The sequence below is a fragment of the Xiphophorus maculatus genome, chromosome 3 (assembly GCF_002775205.1).
Source record: "Xiphophorus maculatus strain JP 163 A chromosome 3, X_maculatus-5.0-male, whole genome shotgun sequence".
NCBI classification, from domain to species: Eukaryota; Metazoa; Chordata; class Actinopteri; order Cyprinodontiformes; family Poeciliidae; genus Xiphophorus; species Xiphophorus maculatus.
In genome coordinates this window covers 25,933,715-25,954,853 of record NC_036445.1, presented here as the reverse complement: position 1 = coordinate 25,954,853, position 21,139 = coordinate 25,933,715, and the positions used below count along the sequence as shown (strand labels likewise).

Below are 21,139 nucleotides of genomic sequence, written 5' to 3'. Positions count from 1 at the left end.
TGTGTCCCTCTCTTTAATGGCAAATCACTTCTGATGCTCAGCTCATTAAGAGAAGAAAAAAGAAAAGGGGGCTGCGGGGGAAGGAAGGGATTCCAAGTGTTGAAGTTTTTACCTGATAGAGCAAATGGGCTAGGAAAGAAAAACAAAAGCTGAAAATGTAATTTTATTCCGTAGCACTTGGTGACAAAGATGCGACTCTTTAAGTGATTTGTTGTTTAAAGAAAAAAAATTTTAAAAATTTGGTCTTCCAAGGTCTCTGCAGAAACCCTAGGAAAGGTGCGTAGAAAGATTTGGAGTAAATTTCACTTAAGGAGCAGAATCTCACATAAAATTCAACTATTTAAAATAGCAACATAGCACTTCAGTAAGTTATGTATTTCTTTAAAGTTATATATATATGTGACCAGATTCCTAATTCCTTCTAATTTTGTCTTGTTTTAGGTAAAAAAAAAAAAAAGTCACTATAATGAGAGAAAGTATTTCTCTGAAATGTATTTATTAAAATCTTCAAACTTAGAAATGTACATACATTTTCTCAGTATCTAAGCTTAGCCTCTGAACTCTATGACTTCTGTCCAACACTATGGGATTGATGCCATGGCTTTGTGCTGGCCACGTCAAAACATTGACTTTTTGTAACCACGTTGGCTGTATACTTAGGATTATTTATCCATTTGGATCCAGTTGAGCCCCAGCTTTAACATTCTGGTTGATGTCTTTAGATGTTGCTTCAGTATTTCCACTTTGCTCATGATTTTGATTATTGATTATTGAAGTGCACCGGTTCCTCCTGGAGCAACAACATAATGCTGCCACCTCCATACTTCACAGCTGGGATGGTGTTCCTCAGTTTTTTCTTGTAACAATTTCGAGACTTTGTCGCTGTGTGCATCTGCACACTGCAATCTGGCCTTTTTATTCTTCTGTGGAGTAATGAGTTCCTCCTCGCTGGGTGGTCAGTACAGGACAGGTTTCACTGTGGGTAACGACACTGTCTTACTAGTTTCAGCCACAAAGCCTTTGGCTTTTGTTTTGGGTTCAATATGCAAACTTAGGACCAAAACATGTTTCACTCTCGGACACAGAACCCGTCTCCTTTTCTTAGTGGTATGATTTTTGGACATTCCCATCATGTCTACATCAAAGCATCTGGAAAGGGTTCCCAAGAACGAACCAGACTGGAGCCGCTGCACAGTTCTCTTTCTGATATCTTGGTTGATTTTTTTTTACTTTTCCAAAAAAAAAACAAAGAAAGCAAGCAATGGGCGTGGTTTAAAATACCTCCACAAGTGTGCCTGCACTTAACTTAAGTGGGTCAGTTAAATTGTTAAAAGTCTTAGAAGCCAACACATCACTCCTCAAGAAAAAGGATATGTACGTAAAATAAAAAATAGCTACATTAACAGCGGTCTCCTTGTCACTGGTCTTTAAATACCTCTTGCAGCTTGGTGGCGGAAGCAAGAAAAGCGGCTGCACCGTAAAGCGGAAAACCGCGGTTGAGGTCTGACCTGTGTTGTGGCTGCTGTAGCACTTTCACTTCCTACTGTCTGGACACAGACTGCCGGTCATGTGAACCCTCTTCGGAGGAATTCACAGACAGACACTTGCAAGTGTCATCAGCAACTTGTGTTTCATAGTTAAATCATCGCCTTGCACGAATCGCTTAAAACTTTTAGTTACGGGTCTGAAAGTTAGAGCAAGGATTGGATACCAGCATGTCATTTGAGGCATTTTTTAACTTTCCATCTTCTTTTAACATTCAGCTTCAATCTTTTATAAGTGCATTGCCTATTCTTGCAAAGTGTGTATTCCTACATTATATATGCAAGACTTTGATCATTTCTTGGTCACTTTTAAAACTATACTTTGCACCAGAGCTGGACTCTGCACTCCTACTCATGTTTCTTTAAAAATTAATTACATTAAAACAAGCATAAATATATTTTGTGAAATGTACAGCTGCAAAAAAAAAAGCACAGGAAATTCAGCTTTAATAAAAGAAAAATGTTGAGTTACATTAAGAAGAGGAACAATATCAAGACCAAATTGTTTGCTTCTAATAAAAAAACCACAAAAATGTCCTGAGAAACATTTTGCCATATCAGCCTGTGTTGGAAGTTTACCCAAAGCTCACAGCTATAATAATTTCTACTTGGCTGCCTGCTGAAAAATCCAAAGGAAATTGCTCTGGCCTAAGCTGCCGTTTAGTCATAAGGATATGGTCAATTTGGTACCCAGCCAAAGCCATGTCCTTGAGTCATTTTACTGTATGTATTATTGTTTTTTTCTTTTTTTTGCTTCTTTTTGTTATCCATTCCCAGAAAACCCCTTGAATCATAGACAAACATTTCCAAGCTCATGGAGCGGAAGACGTGCGTCTCGAGCGTCTTGTTTCCTTTTCACCCCACATCTCTCTCCGTTTGCCTTATCCTCATTTTCCACTCATACAAATATAAACTTCTCTGATAATTATTTTATCATGCAAACTATCGATTCCCCATTGTCAGAGGGTCTGATATTAAGGATATCTCCCTGACGGTTTGGTTCCATCTGCCAGGAGAGACGGTCCCATGTGTTAAAGACGTGTTTTCTTCACTCTGGGATCAATAAGTGCTGTGAGCATGTGCTGCCGTCGTTATTGATGCACAATGTATCAAATTATGAAATATATGTAGGAGGAAGATTGAGTCCTCATAGATCAATGAGAAGTATGAGTGTTAATATAGCGCTAGCATTCCTCTCCTCTTGAAACTCCACTTTGCTTTTTTTTCTACTTATTTCCCTCTCAAACCGAACACTGCTCCACGTAAACGTGCTTAGATGTGGACTGGGTGCATTAGGTTTGCTTGTTGCTGTTTCAGTCCAATAAGTGCCACTGAAAGGATTCTTTTCACTCCCACGGCCAAAGGTCTCTCATTTTAGGTCCAGGAGAACAGCAGTACCTGGTAGACTTTAAACTGCGTTATCAAGATGGAGTATTTTCTAGACCTGGGTTTGGGTGTTGTGTGTGCCATAGCAATTTTCAATTGTAGCAATTGTTACAGGTTGTTGTTGACGATGAAACTAGCTTGATGCACTCAGGGATTTATCCTCTTTACATATGATTTTCCCACTTTCTTACACTTTAAAACTGATTGATAAGCAACCTGTTGTGTTTTGTTTTGGGTTTTTTTGTGAACCCAGCCCTGGGTTAATGTAGCACAACGGGGTTAAGCTACGAGTTTGCCCTAGCATACTGAGCTAGCTGTTTAGGCCATAAGAACGTAACGTAAGGCAACGTAATATAATGTAATGTAACACAATTAACGCAATGTAACGTAGCATTTGTTCTCCTTGGTACATCATTAACTTCACACTCCAAATTTAATCAAACAAATGCTGGTAAACTACACCTACAATTATAGCATGTTGGTGTCCTTTTGGCCAATAATAAAGAATTGTTTTGGTCACTATAAAAGTTTTAAAAGCTAGCATTAGCTTCTGCCAAAGGCTTAGCAGGTAAAAGGTTAATGTTACATTAAATCAAACAGGTTCTATAAATTATATCATTGGTTAAAAAGAAATTAATAAAACTAATTAGCTCATCTACAGTGACTCTATGACATATTTGTTGGTTGAAGTGTGAATGTTGATTACATCTAGCTTTATCAGCTGCTGACAACTAGTGAGAACTAAATTGTACTTTGGTTCAAGCAAAAACTTGAATCGATGAACTTATTACAGCTAAAAAAACAAAACACAGGATGACAATTGTAAAAACTGAAATTAGAAATACATATTTAACTTCTTAAACTATATTTTCTAAATGTTATCTTTAATATTTTTTGGACAAAGGGTTAGTGGGAAACAAAGCTAGCAGTAGACTGTGAAATTACTAAGTAGCTTAGAAGCTAATGTTGGCTAAAGTGAATAATTTCACACTTCGATGTAAAGATTTGTTCTTTAAAGATGTAAAGATATTTATCAATATACAGCATAATTTTACATTTCACCATGTTTTACGTCATCTTGTAAAAGAGTTTTATAAAGTCTGGTCATGTTGTTGACGATCCCAAAATGGAAGCATGAATAAGCTCTTTCCCAAATACACAAATCCAGCATGTTGAAGATATAACCCATTATTTTTTTCTTTTTGCTAATTTATTTATTTTTGCTTATTTATCTATATACACTATTTTCATGTGTATATAGTTCAACAAGATTTTGTTAAATGTGACAACAGCCTGTTTCCATTTTCATTGAACTATAATTTAAAGCTTCCCCTTTGTGTGTTTTTCAACTCAAAATAACTTCTTTTTTTTTCCCATTTTGCCATAAATACAACATTTGTGCCTGGTTACCACCCTGACCACATCCAGCTGACCTCACATATAAACTACACTCATAAACAAATTTTCTATGACGCATGTCAGGCTCGCATATATGAGCGTGTGGGATGAATATGTCCCCACTGTAGAGAGCGACAGAGGCATGCTGTCGGCCGGCTGACCCTTGAAGTACGGCCTGATGAAGGGCAGCGAGGCGGAGGAGGAGGAGGAAGGGTGAGGGGTGGAAGGAAAACTTTGTCCAAGGTCACGATAGCTAATTTGTTTCCTGGATCCTTGTGCCTTCCCAGAGAGGCAGACCACACACTGCCCATACAGAGAGGGCTTTAATGTGGTTAAGGTGAATAACATGAGGTGGAGGTCACCGGCTACTGGGTCCTGTAATGATTAGGACACATGATATGTTCTTTTGTAGTTCTATATTTTTGCTGCGAACTTTAAGACACAGGCACAGAGAAGAAACAACGAAAGGGGCGCTTAACCCAAAAGGCCGCATGAGAATAAATAAATAAAAAAACAAACTATTTCCATGAAAATACTAGTAAATACTAAAAAAAAAAAAAAAAAAACTTCCACGAGTCAATACACTAAACTTCACTTTAAGTTTCTTAAATTTCTTGTGATAAATGCAAATAAATGAGAGAAAAAAAAGCCATTTAAGTAAATAAATGAATGAAGAACACCGAGTCACTTGTGCAGCACCATAAACTGGATGACGACATGTCTGTTAATTAGGCTTGCTATGACTAGTTTTTTCAAGTCGCAACAGACTTAAGGCGTGTGAAACGTCTCCAAATGAGACGTTAAGCAATTTTATGCAAAAACAAAATATTGTTAGATGCTTTGGCGTTACAAAATCAACGTGCAGTTTTTCCAAAACATACAAAAACCACCATTTGTAAAAGGATTAGTTTAATAGTTATTGTGGGAAATTGTCATCCTAGCAAAAGCCAATAAGACAATTCTGAAGATTGATATTTTTTAATGTGTTCATTTTATTTAGCACTAAATACAATGACTGCGTACTTCCATAAATGACTTATCTATTATCATACAAGTGTTATTGAAGCCGTCACATCTACTGAAACTCCCAGTTGCTCTAAAATTCTTTATTTGCATTGGAGATTTTCTTTTAGAAAGTATTTCCCTGACTAAAGGTATGGGCCAGGTTAAATGAGTGGCTCATTTCTTTCAGCTATTTCCCGATTTATGAAGATTACAGGACTTTTCTGTCCCATTTTGAAGAAGTACTATGAGAAATAAAACCTCAGTTGCCTGCTGAATTACCAATCAAGTTAGAAAAAGTAAAACAATAAAATAAAAACGGCTTTAGATTATTTACTAAAGGTTTGCTTCTTCAAAACATGTTCCCATTTTGTTTCCTAAATTAGCTTTCGTTCTTAGGTTTCTGTGAAATTGCAGATTTTTTTTTTCAGCTGACGCTGGCCTTCTCTCATCATCACCCCTCCTAATGTGTACTATGCCGTATGGGAAAACTAGTTGTGCCAGAGCAGCTGTACCGTCTTCTTTTAACAGTCGAAGTCAAAGAGGAAATGAATGTATTAGCCACCTCAAGGGCACACATGTTTCCTCAGTTGATCCTGTAAAGCGGTAGTTAATCAGCATCTGCGTGGGGACTCAAGAGCCTTCAGTGGGGAAAAGCCAACAGCAGCAGAGGAGAGAGAGAGAGAGAGAAAAAGCATGCATTACTGAATTGCCATATTCTACAAAGAACAGACCCCAGACATTGTTATCTTACCGCGTAGTTGTGGAATAAATGTTGATATGTTTACAGTAGGAACGCGGAGAAGCTGGGACATCGGGGCGTCTGACTGCATGCGCGACTTCCCAAAGAGAAGTTGGCCGTGTTCGCAGAGGGTGAGCAAATAGATTGACGGCCTCAAAGATACCGAAGAGATCACTTTTTTCTTCTCTATTTAATTAGCACCTGTGAGCTGTTTCCCATTAACACTGGCCACATTAAAAATCCCTCTGTTTTTTCTAATTAAGTAAAGTGGAAACAGATTAGATGGCTTCTTTGAACAAAGGTCAGTGATTGCACTCCGTCTCGCCATCCCCCCCACCAACCCCACCCGTTTGTTTGTTTGTTTGTTTGTTTGGCCGACTTCAGGAGAGGGGAGAGTGCCACCCCTTGCCAGAAAGTCTCTTCGCGATCACCTCTTGTTTTACAGAACATGCTTTTCCTCAGTTTCATCTTCATGTCCTCTGATTTTTTTTTTCCTCTTGTAGAATTTGATCAATAGATCCTTTTTTTAGTCTTTTTTTTTCCCCACCTCCATGTTTCTTCGTGGTGGCGTCCTGTAAAAGCAATCTCCACAGGTGGAGGGGAGGAAAGGCGATTTATTTATTTTTTGTATTTGCGGATATGATTATGAAAGATGGGAACCGTCAGATTAAAGCTGAGCTGATGAAAGATAAAGCATCAATCGGCGATCTCTCAGGAGAGGCTGCGAGACATGACATGGTTGTCAAGATGGAGGAATATGGTGACTCACGCCGCGCTAATCTTCCCTTTCCTGGCCAGATTGATCTGACTTTCATATCCATTAGCTGGGCTTTCATAGCCGCTTTAATGAATGGGAAGACTATAGACATACTTGTAGAAAAAGGTTGTCTCTTAGAGTTAAAGAAAAGAAAGGAAATGCGGAGCTGGTGGCAGTGATATATAGGTAATACCAAGATCTCGTGGATGTACGGTACCTCTGTAAATCCTAGGCAACATGGAGAAAAGTTTCAATGTTTAGCTTATTTTCCAACAACTTGTTTCACTCTGAAAGCAGAAACTTCAAACAGCTTCTTAAAATGACTAAAATGTTTGATTACACTGGATCAATGATTTACTTTAAAAAAAAAAAGTCAAAAAGATTAATACATGATTTTTATTTATTTTTTTCCTTTGTCTAATATGAGTGTACAATGTTGTTACATTGTTTCTTCATTGCTGTAGTGTTATAAATGACATTGTTTTGGGATTTCAAAACATTTCCGACCAGCACGGCCTAAAGAAAGTTTCTAAATGGGTGGTCAGATAGTGATCACCGCCTGTCTTAGGTTAAACAACCAAAACTAAAAGCCATTTTAGAATTTCAGGAGTTATTTTCGGGCTGAAGTTGGAAGTAGAGGCAGATACTCAATAGTGGCACACTGTAAAAAACAACAACAACAAAGAAAACAGGCAAAACTTTGAATAAAATAATAAAATCAGAAAGTTACACATGGTTGAAGTTCAGTCTTTGTCTTCACAAAACATGCCGGGCATAGAGCTCTTCTGCCCAGTGGCACAGATGCTCCTAACATGGTTATGTTTTATTTTTTTTTATTTAGTAGAACAGACTGTTACTGGAACAACTTCATTGCATCTGAAGTCGTCTACTAAAACAAACCCCAGCAAACGCTAAGTTATATTTGGGGAAGGTCAGACTTATTTCCTGTAGAAAGTTTATATGGGAATGTTTGATTTATATTTGGCTTTTAGCTCTGAGTTTTTTTATTTCTTTTTTTATAAGGATGCTTGTGTCTAATGTCTGATATATATGGTGCTTCTGTATTCAGATGCAACTACATATGGGTTTAATTAAGGTAACTTTGAATTTTGAACAGTGAACTTCAGTAAACTTTAAATTCTTTTACAATATAATGCTTTTTGCATGTCTGTTTTATCTTTTCGAATAATTTAAAGTACTTTGAACTGTCTTGTTGCTGAAAAGGTGCCATACAAATAGCATGGCCTTGTGTTGCCTTCTGTTGGATGAAGTTGTTCTGAAGATGATGCTTTTGAAAAATGTATTTAAAAAATATTGAACTGAAATCATTGGTGTTACCAAGACTGCATATGCTGACGTTGATATTTTACAAAACATAAAAACAAAACAAGTAAAGCACTTTAAAGTGGAGATTTGTTTCTAGACATTATGAGAAACATTGTCATAAACGGCAACATTGCTAGAAAACACAATAGTCAGGTGTTTTTATGTTTTATTTCCACATTTCTCTCTCTCTTTGTGTCGACTCTGTTTTCTTGTAAGCATCAAATATATGTTAAAGAAGTTTTGACTGAAAGGAAAAATTCAAAAAAACTTTAATAAAACTTGAGCTATCGATGCTTTGGAGGATATTTGGCCTGACGCTGCTTTAGCCATGCTCAGGATCATCTTTGAAATGTCACATTTTTTTTATTGTGCAATCTGGTTTTGTAAAAGGAAGTTGTATTTCCTGAGTTTCCAGTTAATAAAAAAAGAGACTAGAAAACAATCAGAATCGGAGTTCCAACTGGGAAAGTAGAAGAGCAAAGAGCAGCCTCGATGTAGAATTCAAAATTGCTTCACATACATTAGAAGGAACAAACTGTTTATTTACATTCCTGATTTTACATTAGACCACAGGGATACAATGAAAAGCTTATTTTACTGAGCTTGTTCCATTTAGCTAGCTAGCTAAGTCACTGGGTTGCATTGCTGACAGGTTGCCTAGGTTTCCTGATCAACTTCCTGATAACCATTCAAGATCGGAGTTCCCACTTCTGCGACAACTTGAACGCACTTCCAATGTTTACATCCCTGCCACCTGGTGGCACAGTATAGATACTACAAGGTTTGACATTTTCATTTCATAAACATCAGAAAATATTAAGAACATTATTTGGAGCGGCGTCACAGGCTATTCACCAGCGAGAACCACAGAGGAGGAGCAGAACATCAGTAAAGATTATATAAGATTCTGACCAGAGTCAAACATTAAACAGAGAATTAATCAGGAAGGGAGAAAGCAAAGATGAAACAAAGACCGATCATTGGTGAAACTATGAACTTTTGGAGGACTCATTTATAACAGCGACAGACACAAAATGCACTACATTAGGACAGTTCAACCTTTTAAAACAGCTGTTTACAAATCTTCTAAATCGCTGCATATTTACTGTATTTACAATGTTGTGTTCACAATTTGCCAATTGATCATACATTTGCAAACCAACTCTCTCCGTTATCAACTATCTCCTGGCTTTTTGCTGTAAATAAAGCACTTACAATTAGCCTGCTAACTGTGTTCCTTACATACAGTTCTTTTAAAACATTCTAAAGCAATTTAGCCACTCAGTATTTAAATACATTTGATAGCTTCCAATACAATAAGACCTTATTTTACATGCATCTCTGTAGGATTTTATTTTATTTCTTTCTACCTAATTTGAATTGGCTCAGGGTGAACACCCGCCACATTTCCTAAACAGGAGGACAAAAATCAAAACATCTGAGCTCCGCATGAGGAGAGGCTGACAAAAGAAGCCAGACAGAAAGGAAAGAAAAACAGAATTTAATAAAGTTCAACAAGGCAGAAAGGATTGCCCATTCAGTGAATAGAGATTCTACTTTCTTTTTCTTTTACAACTTCTGCCTACTTAAACACTTTTACACCGCCCCCCCTACTCGTGCTTTCATCCGAGTCCGCTTTCACTGGGAGAGGAATAGCGGGGACACAGAGGGAGATGCTCGTTCCGTTTTTTATTTGAATGTTGACTGAGGATGGCCACCATCTGGGCAAACTGTCAGACTCTATGACTCTTTTTTTTTTTTTGCAGCCATAAATATCCAGACGGAGCTTCCCTTGAAAGATAATTCACACATTGCAATTTATGGTCCCTGCTCTCTCGCTCTCTCTTTCTTTTTCTGCCACTGTTTGGGCTTTTATCACTATTCTCTTAAGTTGGCATGAGCAGAAGCACTTTATCATTTGCAGCAAACACAGATTTCTGCCTTTCATCATCATTTCACACCCTTCTCTCTAGTGCTTAGGGTGGCATCTGGGGCTTTTGTTTTTCCTGTGTCTCATCGGAAAGGACAAAAAAAAAAGTCTTCAGTCCTCTCTGGAATGCAGCATACACTTATCTCTTCATGTCTTTGTGTGTGTGTGTGTGTGTTTTTTTTCTGCCCGCTTTCCTTTCCGGTCACTTTCACTAAGCTCAAACACAAAAGGGGAGTGGTGAAAATGGGCTAAATGACATTGTTTTCAGTGATATTGACGCTCGGCTCAAAGACAAAATCTGCTGGCTGACTGTTGTTATGTCAATAAGCCATCAGTCGCGCCGCTAACAATAAGTTAATGATTCCCCAGCAGTAATACATCTATGAATAGAGAAGTGTCTCCGTCAGCGCAGTGGGGGTGCCCATTAAAACGGAGCATGAACAAAATAATTGTGATTTGCAGATAAAATCCACTTTAGAATGGGATTCCGACTGAGGAATTGTTGAGAGAGCTGTAATTTTCCACTAAAATGTGACACACACTCACAGGAGTCCCGCTAATCTACTGGCGTGTGTTGGCGCGCGTTTGGACGTGTGTGACTCATTTGAAGTCTACGGCTGGCATTATGCTCGAATGAAATGATAAAGAGATGCAGTCAGGTGCTGGTTCTTCAAAGTTTAAACCTGTTTTGTTTTATTTAAAAGCTGGTCATAACTCAACTTACAAATAGAACTGGAAAGTACATGTAAATGTGGTTTGTTTTGCTGTTGATGAAAATGGGAAACGCTGGGGATAGCAGTGGAGAAAAGGAGATATTCCATCCATTTTCTTACACCCTTGTCCCTAGTGGGGTCGGGAGGTGCTGGTGTCTATCTCCAGCTAACGTTCAGGGCGAGAGGCGGGGTTCACCCTGGACAGATTGCCAGTCTGTCTCAGGGCAACACAGAGACAGACATGACAAACAACCATGCACACACTCACACCTAGGGAGAATTTAGAGAGACCAATTTACCTAACAGTCATGTTTATGGACTGAGGGAGGAAGCCGGAGAACCCAGAGAGAACCCACGCATGCACAGGGAGAACATGCAAACTCTGTGCAGAAAGAATCGAACCCAGGACCTTCTTGCTGCAAAGCAACAGTGCTACCAACTGTGCCGCTGTGCAGCCCCCATGCTGGGGATAGCAGTGGAGAAAAGCAGATATTCAGAAAGTGTAAACCTTTTCCTGCTGAAAAATACTTTGCTCTTCCCTAAAGTTTAATCAGAACTTATTCACTTAGTTCGATTGCAGTTCATTTTCCGCTTCATTTTTACTAAATGCTTTCAAAGTTGTAGAATTTTTCATCTGTTTTGGGTACACCGTTCTAACCAAGGTACATACTTCATCTTACCCCACCTGATCATGTTCATGTCTGCTTTTGAAATTTGTTGAAATTTCTATTTGTATAAGCCATTCTGATTATCTATTTCTTTTGTTTTCTTTTTATCACATGGCTGTTTACTGCCATGTTTGCGGGTTTTTGTTAAAAGTAACCCTACACCACTGAAACATATTTGTGTTGTCGCCCTGCTGTATGGTTTTCATCAACCGCATCATCACTTATGGAAAAAACCTTTTGATGGAATGTATACGCTAGTATGGCTACCACATCTTCAACTAAGAAAGACAAAAGCTAAGCAGCCTAGTGACCCTTTAAAAAGCAGAAGTTGGAATATTTCTCAAGGCAGCAGAACAAAATGATTTCCCCATAGCTATCTCTGAAACGAAGTATGGAGAAGCAAAAACGGTAACCACCCTGCTCCCTAGAGCTTCTAACCAGAATCAAGGTATATTTTAGCTGAATATAAAAAGTTTACCTGCAGGACATGCTATGTGACTGAAAAGAGTTTTCTTTTTCCCATTCTCACCGCCTACACTCATGTAGCCAGTGCTACATGGATAGATTCCTCATCAATCAAAAAATTGCAAGGCCAGGAGTTTCAGAAATGATGTGTGGCTCACTAGCCATAGTGGGACAGCCATCAGTAGTGTGTCATTCAACATTGGAAGTTAACCCTTTGAGTCCTAAGTTTCAAATCTCCTCCTGGACATTTTTGCTTATTTTAATTGTACAAAGTTCTTTAAATGTCCTGTCAGTAAATATATTTGCTGACATCTAGCCATAACAACTGGAACTTTCAACATCTAGCAAGTTATTGCTAGATAACCTGCTAGATATCTAGCAATCTGGCATCTATTAAAAGAGCTACTGCGGTAGTGAAATTACGGTAATAACCCAATATTGGCTGGAAAGCGCAACATCTCCCCTTTCAGAAACCGTTGAAATTTTTCAGATTGCGGAATGACGGTACTGAAAATTTGGCTGTGTCGTCACCGACATGTTCAGCCTAGAAGTGTTAAGGTAATATCAGGTACGTCATTCTCACTCACTTCTAAAGGTGTTTCTAATTTGAATGTGGGATTTCCCTCTTACGCCACTCACCGATGTTCCTCGTCTTGGTTTGCTTTGCTCTTCTAAATAGTTGATATTTAGTGTTGGGTTTAGTGAGTGTACATAGTGTTGGGCTGTCATTTGCCCTCTTTACTTGGTGTACATCTTCAGTCTGGTACATTTTGTACCCCAAACTGCATTGCATTTGCACTAAGAGCATGATTTGTTCTTCTCTATTCAAGATCTTTCTGTTCTATAACCCAGTGTAGAGTTTAGCGAAACAACTGAAGATACCTCCGATCTCCAATGAGTTCAAATGATGAACAGAACCTGATCAGGAAGCTGACTGTTCATCAGTTCACCGTTAAATGTGATTGATGGATGCCTCTTATCTCGAACTTTTGCTGCCCAGAAGTCTTTAACGGAGGCATGGAAGCAGAGGAGGAGCTGCTGCATTTTGCTTTCCTTGAGTAATAAAACGTCTAGACACCAACTAACACAAATTTCCCTAAAGAATTAGTGTCATCAGTGTGAGAGCCATGCCCTGTGCTCTGGGGTGTAGTTTGAAATACTGTCTTTCAAATCAATGCTCACCTCTCTTCTCTCCATTTAATTGAACTTTGTGGCCTCCCGTTAAGACCTTTTGTCCAAGACAACAATCAAGCCCTTAGCAGTAATGAAGGTAAATCAAACTTTTTCTTCAAACTACTGTGGCCCGGTCAGATGTGAAGACATACAGAAAACATTCTTAGGTTTTTCTATGCCGTTTTCCCCGACTAGTTAACTCTTTGCAAAGTTGCATTCTTCAACAAAAAGAAAAGGGCGACCGCTAAAGTGAACACCGGAAAGAAAACGTTGATTCCTTATAAGCAGAAAAGACAGTAAACGGCGTCAGCATGCAGCGGCAGAGGCATTGTGAGGTGATTTAGATAATGGCAGTTTTTATTTATCTTACTTTCAACAATTGGCACTTTGGAGAAAAGTCAACCCAAAATGTCTCCATCTATCATGCTAACTGTGTTTCCACTGCAGCGTTATTGGCACCATAAATTAAAGGAGTCTCACATAGGCTACTTGACGGGTTCAAGGCGTCAACAGCAAACTTCTGTCACAGTGGGTGAGTCTGCCCCCCACCAAACCCCAGTCTTTCGCTACTATTTTTTATTTTTTTTACATCCACATATCTCAGCTTTTTGTGCATCTTCATTCTAAGAAGTAGCAACAGGGTTTGATTTTTATGCACACTTAAAAGAAGGAAAATGGATCCCATATTTTATGGAGTGTTTTATTCGTCTACACCAGGGGTGTAATGAGAATTTATTTTCTGAGACCTCGGAATATTAATAAATCACATTTATTTGTCAAACTGACGTTGTCTTCTTCTTGAAGGGCTATGCAGGTGACTGCTTATCCCTCACACCTATGTTTAAGGTTCGTTGTTTACAGAAAGGCCGAAGTTTTAAGTCGTCATCTTACTGTATGAAGGATTTCAGCAAGAAAAGCCCCTTTCAGTTCATCCTTTTGTAGACCTACAAATTTCCACATTTGTAGGTCTACCGATCAGTCAGAATTGGGGGTTGAAGTTGACCCACCAATAGACGAGGGTATCCAAAAATCCCGTAATGAGAATGAGATCTGAAAAATATTCGCTGCCTTCTAGTGTCTAATTTAACATGTATTTTGATTAGCAGAATCTGGAGCGTAATAACAATAGCTTTGCTTGTATTCAACCACTGAATGCATCTTGGCAACCTGCATGATGACTATGGCAAAGATCTTGGCCTAATACAGGAGCTTTTGCTGTATTAGGCCATACATACTTCTTCTGAGTAAGAAGTGCTATGTGCAGGTGCATGTGAAAGGTCATAAACCTTTGGTTCTGCACTCCAAGCAGCATGCTCTGAAAGCACACATCGCCCGTCATTTATCTAGATCAACTCGCACAGTGTGAATGGTGAAATTAGCTATAAATGGAGGTTTGTTGTTTCATGTTCCAGGTTGGCAATCTGAAAGGGGTTAGTGAGTGTATATCAAGCTTGGCAGACGACATTTAATTGAAACAGCAGTAACCAAACTGCTGACACTTCTGGCACAAAGTGATACACAAGATAACCAAAGTTTGCCTCTCTAAAACCTCATAGACCATTTACATTTTGAGAAAATCTTACCCTAAAATAGAGAAGTGAAATCTGAACTTTGTATTTCTAAACTGAACAGAGATTCATCAAAGCAGAATTTGTAAAAACCTCGCTGGAACCATTAAGAGAAGCACAAACTCTGCAACATATAGACTGGTCAAATGTAGATTAGTGTTAACCCTAGACTATTGCAGCATTCTAATTTTGTATTTAAACATTTACATAAAAATAACTACAGCATACTGTATTGTGAAAGAAAACATTAAGCTGATAGAAACGGTAATAAGCATTCATTTGTGTTGAGAAGCCTCTTTGTCTTTCAGTTCTGCAGCTATAGATCAAATTTTTTCCTGTGATTTTGTCCTTTATGACTAGTGATAATAAGCAGGAGTCATTTTTGTCCAACTTAGTAAAAGGTTTTTGTCTCTATGGGTGAAATGATTGGACTTTAAGAAGACATACGACCTGTTGCAAATCTTTTTGACATGTTTAAAAAAGTAATGAACCACAGCAGGATGAGAGCAGCCCTGAAAAGTGGAAATCTTGTTAAAAGTGTTACAACACTAAGTCATTAGCATCATCTTAAGCAGAACATTGTTAAAACATTTTAAACGCTCTGTGTTTTAGGAACACCTTTGGGAGACTTGGCGATTAAACAAAAAAAAAAAACAACAAAAAAAAAAACTACAGAAAAACGCCACTTTTATGTCCTGGGCCTGGAATCTTCCCTGGTTGCCATGGCTATGAGAGGGTTCAAGAGCATATTAATCATGAGGATTTAGATTTCCCCCGCTCATTTAAAAAAGACACAGAACCTCTCCTTTATGAAGCTGATAAATCAGCCTCTGTGCGCCGATCATGGGGAAAAAAAGAAAAAAAAAAAAGACTTCAGGAGCTTCCAGTACTCCAGCGTTAGTGTTGAAGGAATTACTTTACGTCTTCATGTATTACGGTAAAAATGTGGAATACAGCAATTCTTTTATCAACTGTCTTCCTCTTATTGATGAACATAGATGTGTGGAACTGGTCTGCCATGCAGCAGGTTTTCTGGCACATATAATTTCAGAGTTCAAGAAAAAAAAAATAAACATCACCGTCCAAAGATGCTTTCTATTACTCTATCTTATTGCGTAACCACCATCTCGGTGAGCATGTGCGACGCAGACTTGTCCGTTTCGTACCCACACACGTTATCCACGACAGACAGGGCAGCTGATAAAAATGAGATAATGCATAAATAAGTTTCACCCTCCCCACCCCACTGGTTTTAAGCTGTAATTTTTTCCCTCTTTGTCTTTGGTCAGAGACTGCAGATTGATGACATGGTGACAGAGTGACATTGCATTCTGGGAAGCCAAGGACTGCGACTATAAATCCATGGCGATTCAGCTTTACAATGGCCTACTGTCTAGCCATCAGAGGGGCTGGGAGGCTGTTACTGCAGCTCCCCCGCTGAGCTGCTAGGGTACAACCATTATATGCCGTTCAAGGGGGAAGAACGGTGAAGTGAAGGCGTCGGGGCCCAAACAGCCCAGGACGCTAATGAATTATGAAAAACTAATACAATTAAAAGGAGGAAGGGGAAAGAGTGATTTCTTTGACGGAGGTGGTGGGGAGCATTTCCCACACTCTTTACAGGCTGCCGTTCTTTTCACGTAGATCTGTCAAATCTGCTGTATTAGACAGCAAATAAAGCAGTCGGACAAACAAACTCTGCGAGTTCCTGACTGACCTCAGAGAAGCAGCTGTGTTGTGGAGACGGCTCAGCTTCGATGATGGGATCGGTCTCTATATGATTCTGTCTCAGCTATGTGTTTTTGTTGTTGTTGTCTTTTAAAAAAAAGAAAATAAAAAAAAAAACATTTCAGACTAAACGAGAGAAATTTTCAGAAATGATTCTTAAAGTGATCCCTTGCTCGTCAGCATTAATATGAGAAAGTTTCTCCAGGCTGACCTTCGGCTCTCATTCTGTTTGCTCGCCAAGCATGGGCTGGCATGAGATTCTCACGGCATCGTAACCTGGAGGAAAAGTCTATATGAAAGAAAAAATTATAAGTGAAAAATGTGAAACATGACTGAAATGAATTGGAAGTAAATGAATAAAATGTTTAAAAGAGATAAGCAACAATTATTCCTTCCGAGGCAAAAACAAATACTTGAAAATGTCAAGTATTACAGTTTCAGTAGTCCTTTTTTGGAAATAAAATAATCACCTACTTAATGTAAATCTCCTTGTGTAGAACATTTTACTTAAAAAATTTTTTTTTTTTTACTGTTTTTCTTTTTTTTCTTCTTCTAAACAGAGCCGCGGTGAGTGGCAGCCTTTTTAGTTTCCATGCCAAGGCCGTGTTTGTCACAACTGGAAATATTTCCCCCCAAAAAAATAGACTTCTAAGCACATTGAAGGTATAGTGGCCTTCTGTCAGCCAGAGCATCTGCAGTGTGGAGCACAAAGTGTGAGAGAAGCCAGACTTTCACCATCGTCTGACTGAACTGAGTTTAAATAGAACGGCGGGAATAGAACATTTTTGCGGTTTAGTAGCAGTGATTAAGAGATTGGTTTGAACAGGAAATATTTCTCATCAATGGACAAATGTAATAAAACCCTTTAATACAGTAACGCAAGTCTAAAAAAAAAAAAAAAACTTCATTGTGGTCACATCTCACAAATGAGAAGTAGAAACATTTTTTGGCACCCCTAATAAATCCTAGAAATGAATTTAAGTGAAACATTTTTGTATTTCATCCTTTACCCTTAATGTCTATGAAGTTTTAATTTTTTTTTATTTTATTGACTTTCAGTTTCCTTCTGCACTTTGACCCTCTTCACAATGGGAAAGACAAGAAAATCTGCCATTTGCATGAGGTGGATATGCTATGATTGTCGGAACATGAAGCAAAATAACAGTGAAAGAAATTCAACTGATTGATATTCAGCTGCAATTGTAAACCAAGCCCACTGGGTCAATCAGATAAAAGGTCTGCAAGAAATACATTTCTGATTTTCTGAAAGTGAAAGTTGGTGAGAGTTTAGCTAGAGAGCAGTAATAAGAACAAAATACAGTAAAAAACTGGAATGCAATTAAATGGATTATAGCTATTTCAGAAGAATTGCTCCAGGATTGAATTTTCATGAGGAAAACATAAAATTTCCTCAATTTAACTATGGTCTTCAACTATTTTAGAAGATCTTGACAAACTGTTGCAAATGTGTTTTATTGTTTATTTTATTTCTAAGGAATGTGTGGAATGCTTTGACATTTTGGTTCCTGGAATTTTTTTTTACAATTAAATCCTTTGGGGGCACTTGCAAAATTTATTTAGATTCATTTTTATTGAATCTGCATATTAGCTGCATATCAAAATCCCTGTTTAAGATGCTAAACCATTTTAAAAACTGCAATTCCTCAGGTTGACAACATAAAATGTTTTATTCTTAAACACCAAAAAATTAACAAAAAGCTGAATGTCTAAAACAAATAGGGCTTATTTCTGCCATGCAGAGTTTTGCCATAAGTTTTTTTTTGTTTTCTGACAGCATAACTAGACTTAAATGCATCCTTTCCAGCAATCAAAGACAATTTGAATGGAAAAAAACAAAACAATTGCACATATTTAAGGTATGAATATTCTTTTGAAAACTGGCATAAAAATCTGGCCAGATATTTATGGTTTAAAATTTATTTTATCTTTTGGATATTTAAATCCATCTCAAAAGTTGTCATATTTAGCTAATTAATTTGTCAATATTCTTGAAATATATATTTTTTCTCTAGAACTTGGAACCAGTTTTCTGTAGACAACTGTCTTCTTCCTCATAAATTACAAATCAACATTCAAAATTTCACCGTTACAGGAAGATTAAAATTTTAATAAAGCAACTGAAAAATGACAACTGTTGACAGGGTGTTGAATTATCCAAGGGACACACTAGATCATGGTAAACCAGCCCAGACGTGCTTCATTTTACAGCAATCATGTTTTTCGGCCCAGACTGTTTCTGATCGTATCCCGAAGTGGCACCGGTCCCATTCGAGTTTTCCGAACAGTTGAACAATTCTCTGTTTCGGGAAAACGTCGGGCATACGTTCTCCAAGCGCCAAAAAAAAAAAAGAAACCCCACAAACACGTCCCCGCTGCACAGTGACCGCAGAAGTCGAATGAACGGCCTCCGCTAACGGCCGGTGTGGTCTGTGTGAAGCCATTCCTGAGCTAACTTGACTAAAATACTGTAAAAAGCAGTAAATTCCAGCCAGGCTAAAGCTAACCGACATGTTTACCCTCATGAATGAAATGCGCACAATCATCATCAAGTGGAAAATATTTGACTCTTATTTGATCACCACAGAGAGGCTCTTGGTAAATTTGGCCCAGTAATGGGAGCCATGCCTCCTTCCCCTCACTGTAGTGGGAAAGCAGCTCCACTGTACCGACCCCCGCCTTCCTCCCCCTCCACCCCCACTTTGGTGTTCTCAGGCCTGCAGCACTTGTCATCTCCCCAGTGGCAGCTTAGATCCTCCAATTTTAGGTTAATTAATCAAAAATGATTTCTTTTCTCATTAGCCATGCAGTAGGTTTGCAATCTGCGAAATCGATGTTTTACAGATGTTTCCCTGGGTTTTGTTTTTCAAGCCGGTGCTGATTTTTATTGGATATAGATTTAAGAGGGTGCTGAGGGATTGAAAGTTAACTCAGCCACACAAAATCACACACATATGCAGCCACAGCCACAACAAGTGCCCATTATTAATAGTCGCATGCTCACAGCAACACAAGCTTCAATAAAGTAGATAAAATAAAAAACAAAAAAAAGAAACACGGAAAGAAATCACACGTTTTGGCTCTGCCGCTCAATGACTCATCAATAACTTTTCTTCGAAACATTCACTTTCCACCTTATGGATCACGGCGCTGTCTTCGCTTTGGCTCGGGTTCTCCTGAAACCCATTTGGTTGTTGCCAAACCCATGGAGGTTGGAGCCCCCCCCACACACACACACATACGCACACACACACCCCTACACTCTCTCTGGGTAGCGCTCTTTAATCACGTAACGGCTTCTTGTTCTAGTTCCTGCTGGTTGTAAACAAATGTAATGTTGCATTTCCTGTCGTCTAGACATAACAACAAACCTGGCACGGGGGAAAACAGTGGAGCGACTTGTGGTCGTTAAGGAGTGGCTGGCACGAGTCGTCAAGCCAAGCCGGGGCATGTGAGGTGCAAACGAAGAAGCAACGGAGACGGAAACAGCGGAGGTGTCGGGGCGTCGCATGGCGAGCCTCTCTGATGTTCTGGATCACTGGGTAAGGTCAGATTTCTAACGCCGAGGTATTTTTAGGTTTTATTTTGGAATTCGGACTGAATTTCTACTCTGCTCTGTATCTCCAGTTTGTAGAGCCGATTTGCATAGATTCACAGCCACAGCGTTACAGACGGGAGGAGTATTAATATTCATACCCCTTGAACTTTTTTATTTTTATTTTTTTATGCAAAAACTTGAGCCGTGAATTTAGGGTCACTTTTTTTCTTAAACCATTTAAATAACTAAAATTTCAAGTCGAGGCAAGTAACAAGGCAGTTCAAAGTGTTCTACATCATAAAAACTTAATACAGTAGCCAATTATGAATAAAGAAATAAACATTGAATTTTGTCAAATGCCATCATCAAAATCATCAAGGTCTTACACATCAGACATATTGATTAATGATCCAGTTATTATGACTCAAAATCAATTCTAAACAGGTGGGCTTGTAGCCTTGATTTAAAGGATCTCAGTGTTTCGGCTGTTTAGCAGTTTTCTGGAAGTTTGTTCCAGACTTAAGGTGCAAAGAAGCTGAATGCTGCTTCTCCATGTTTGGTTTTAAAACCAGGAGATGTGATTCATCTAGAAGGTTGATGCAACAACAGCAGATCTTTAATGCATGTTGGTGCTAAGCTGTTCAGTGACTTATAAACAAGCAAAAGTTTTTTAAAGACTATTCTCTGAGCAACAGGGAGGCAGTGTCAGGTGTAAAATTAATGCAGAGTAATCAATTACCTTCAGAAAAGTTTTAATAGTGGATTTAAAAAAAAATACAAGTACGAACCTATCTGCCTTGTGAATGCTTGTTAGAGAACACTAGAGATGTAGATGAACGAAAGGTCAGAGAGAAGGTTGTGGAGAAATTTAAAGCAAAGTTAAGTTATGAAACAATGCTACATGTTTTCTTTTCTTCAAATTCATCATCTTAAAATTACAGATTAAAAAAAAATAATAACCTAGGCAATGTTAAACAACTAAACAGGCAGACAGGGCAAAGAGATCAATAAGAGAAGGAGCCAAGAGCCTCATGACAGCTATTTGCCACACACTCCATAACCTAGCCTCAAGAAAAAAAGGCAACACTAAAAGAAAGCTGTAAAAAAATCCCATTTGGAGACAAACATGTAGAGGAGGGTGCAGTGGTGCATCAAAAAATGCTTAAATAAATAACACCCCGGA

General features: G+C 38.4%; 1 long non-coding RNA gene across 2 annotated transcripts in view; it reads left to right on the top strand.

The window, feature by feature from the left end:
* Window positions 1-21,139, top strand: part of LOC111608057 — a 71,954-nt gene that overhangs the window by 15,889 nt on the left and 34,926 nt on the right. For both annotated transcript variants that reach the window (XR_002752514.1, XR_002752515.1), the window contains exon 2: window positions 19,776-19,960. This is a non-coding gene — a long non-coding RNA (uncharacterized LOC111608057). The remainder of the gene's footprint in view (window positions 1-19,775; window positions 19,961-21,139) is intronic.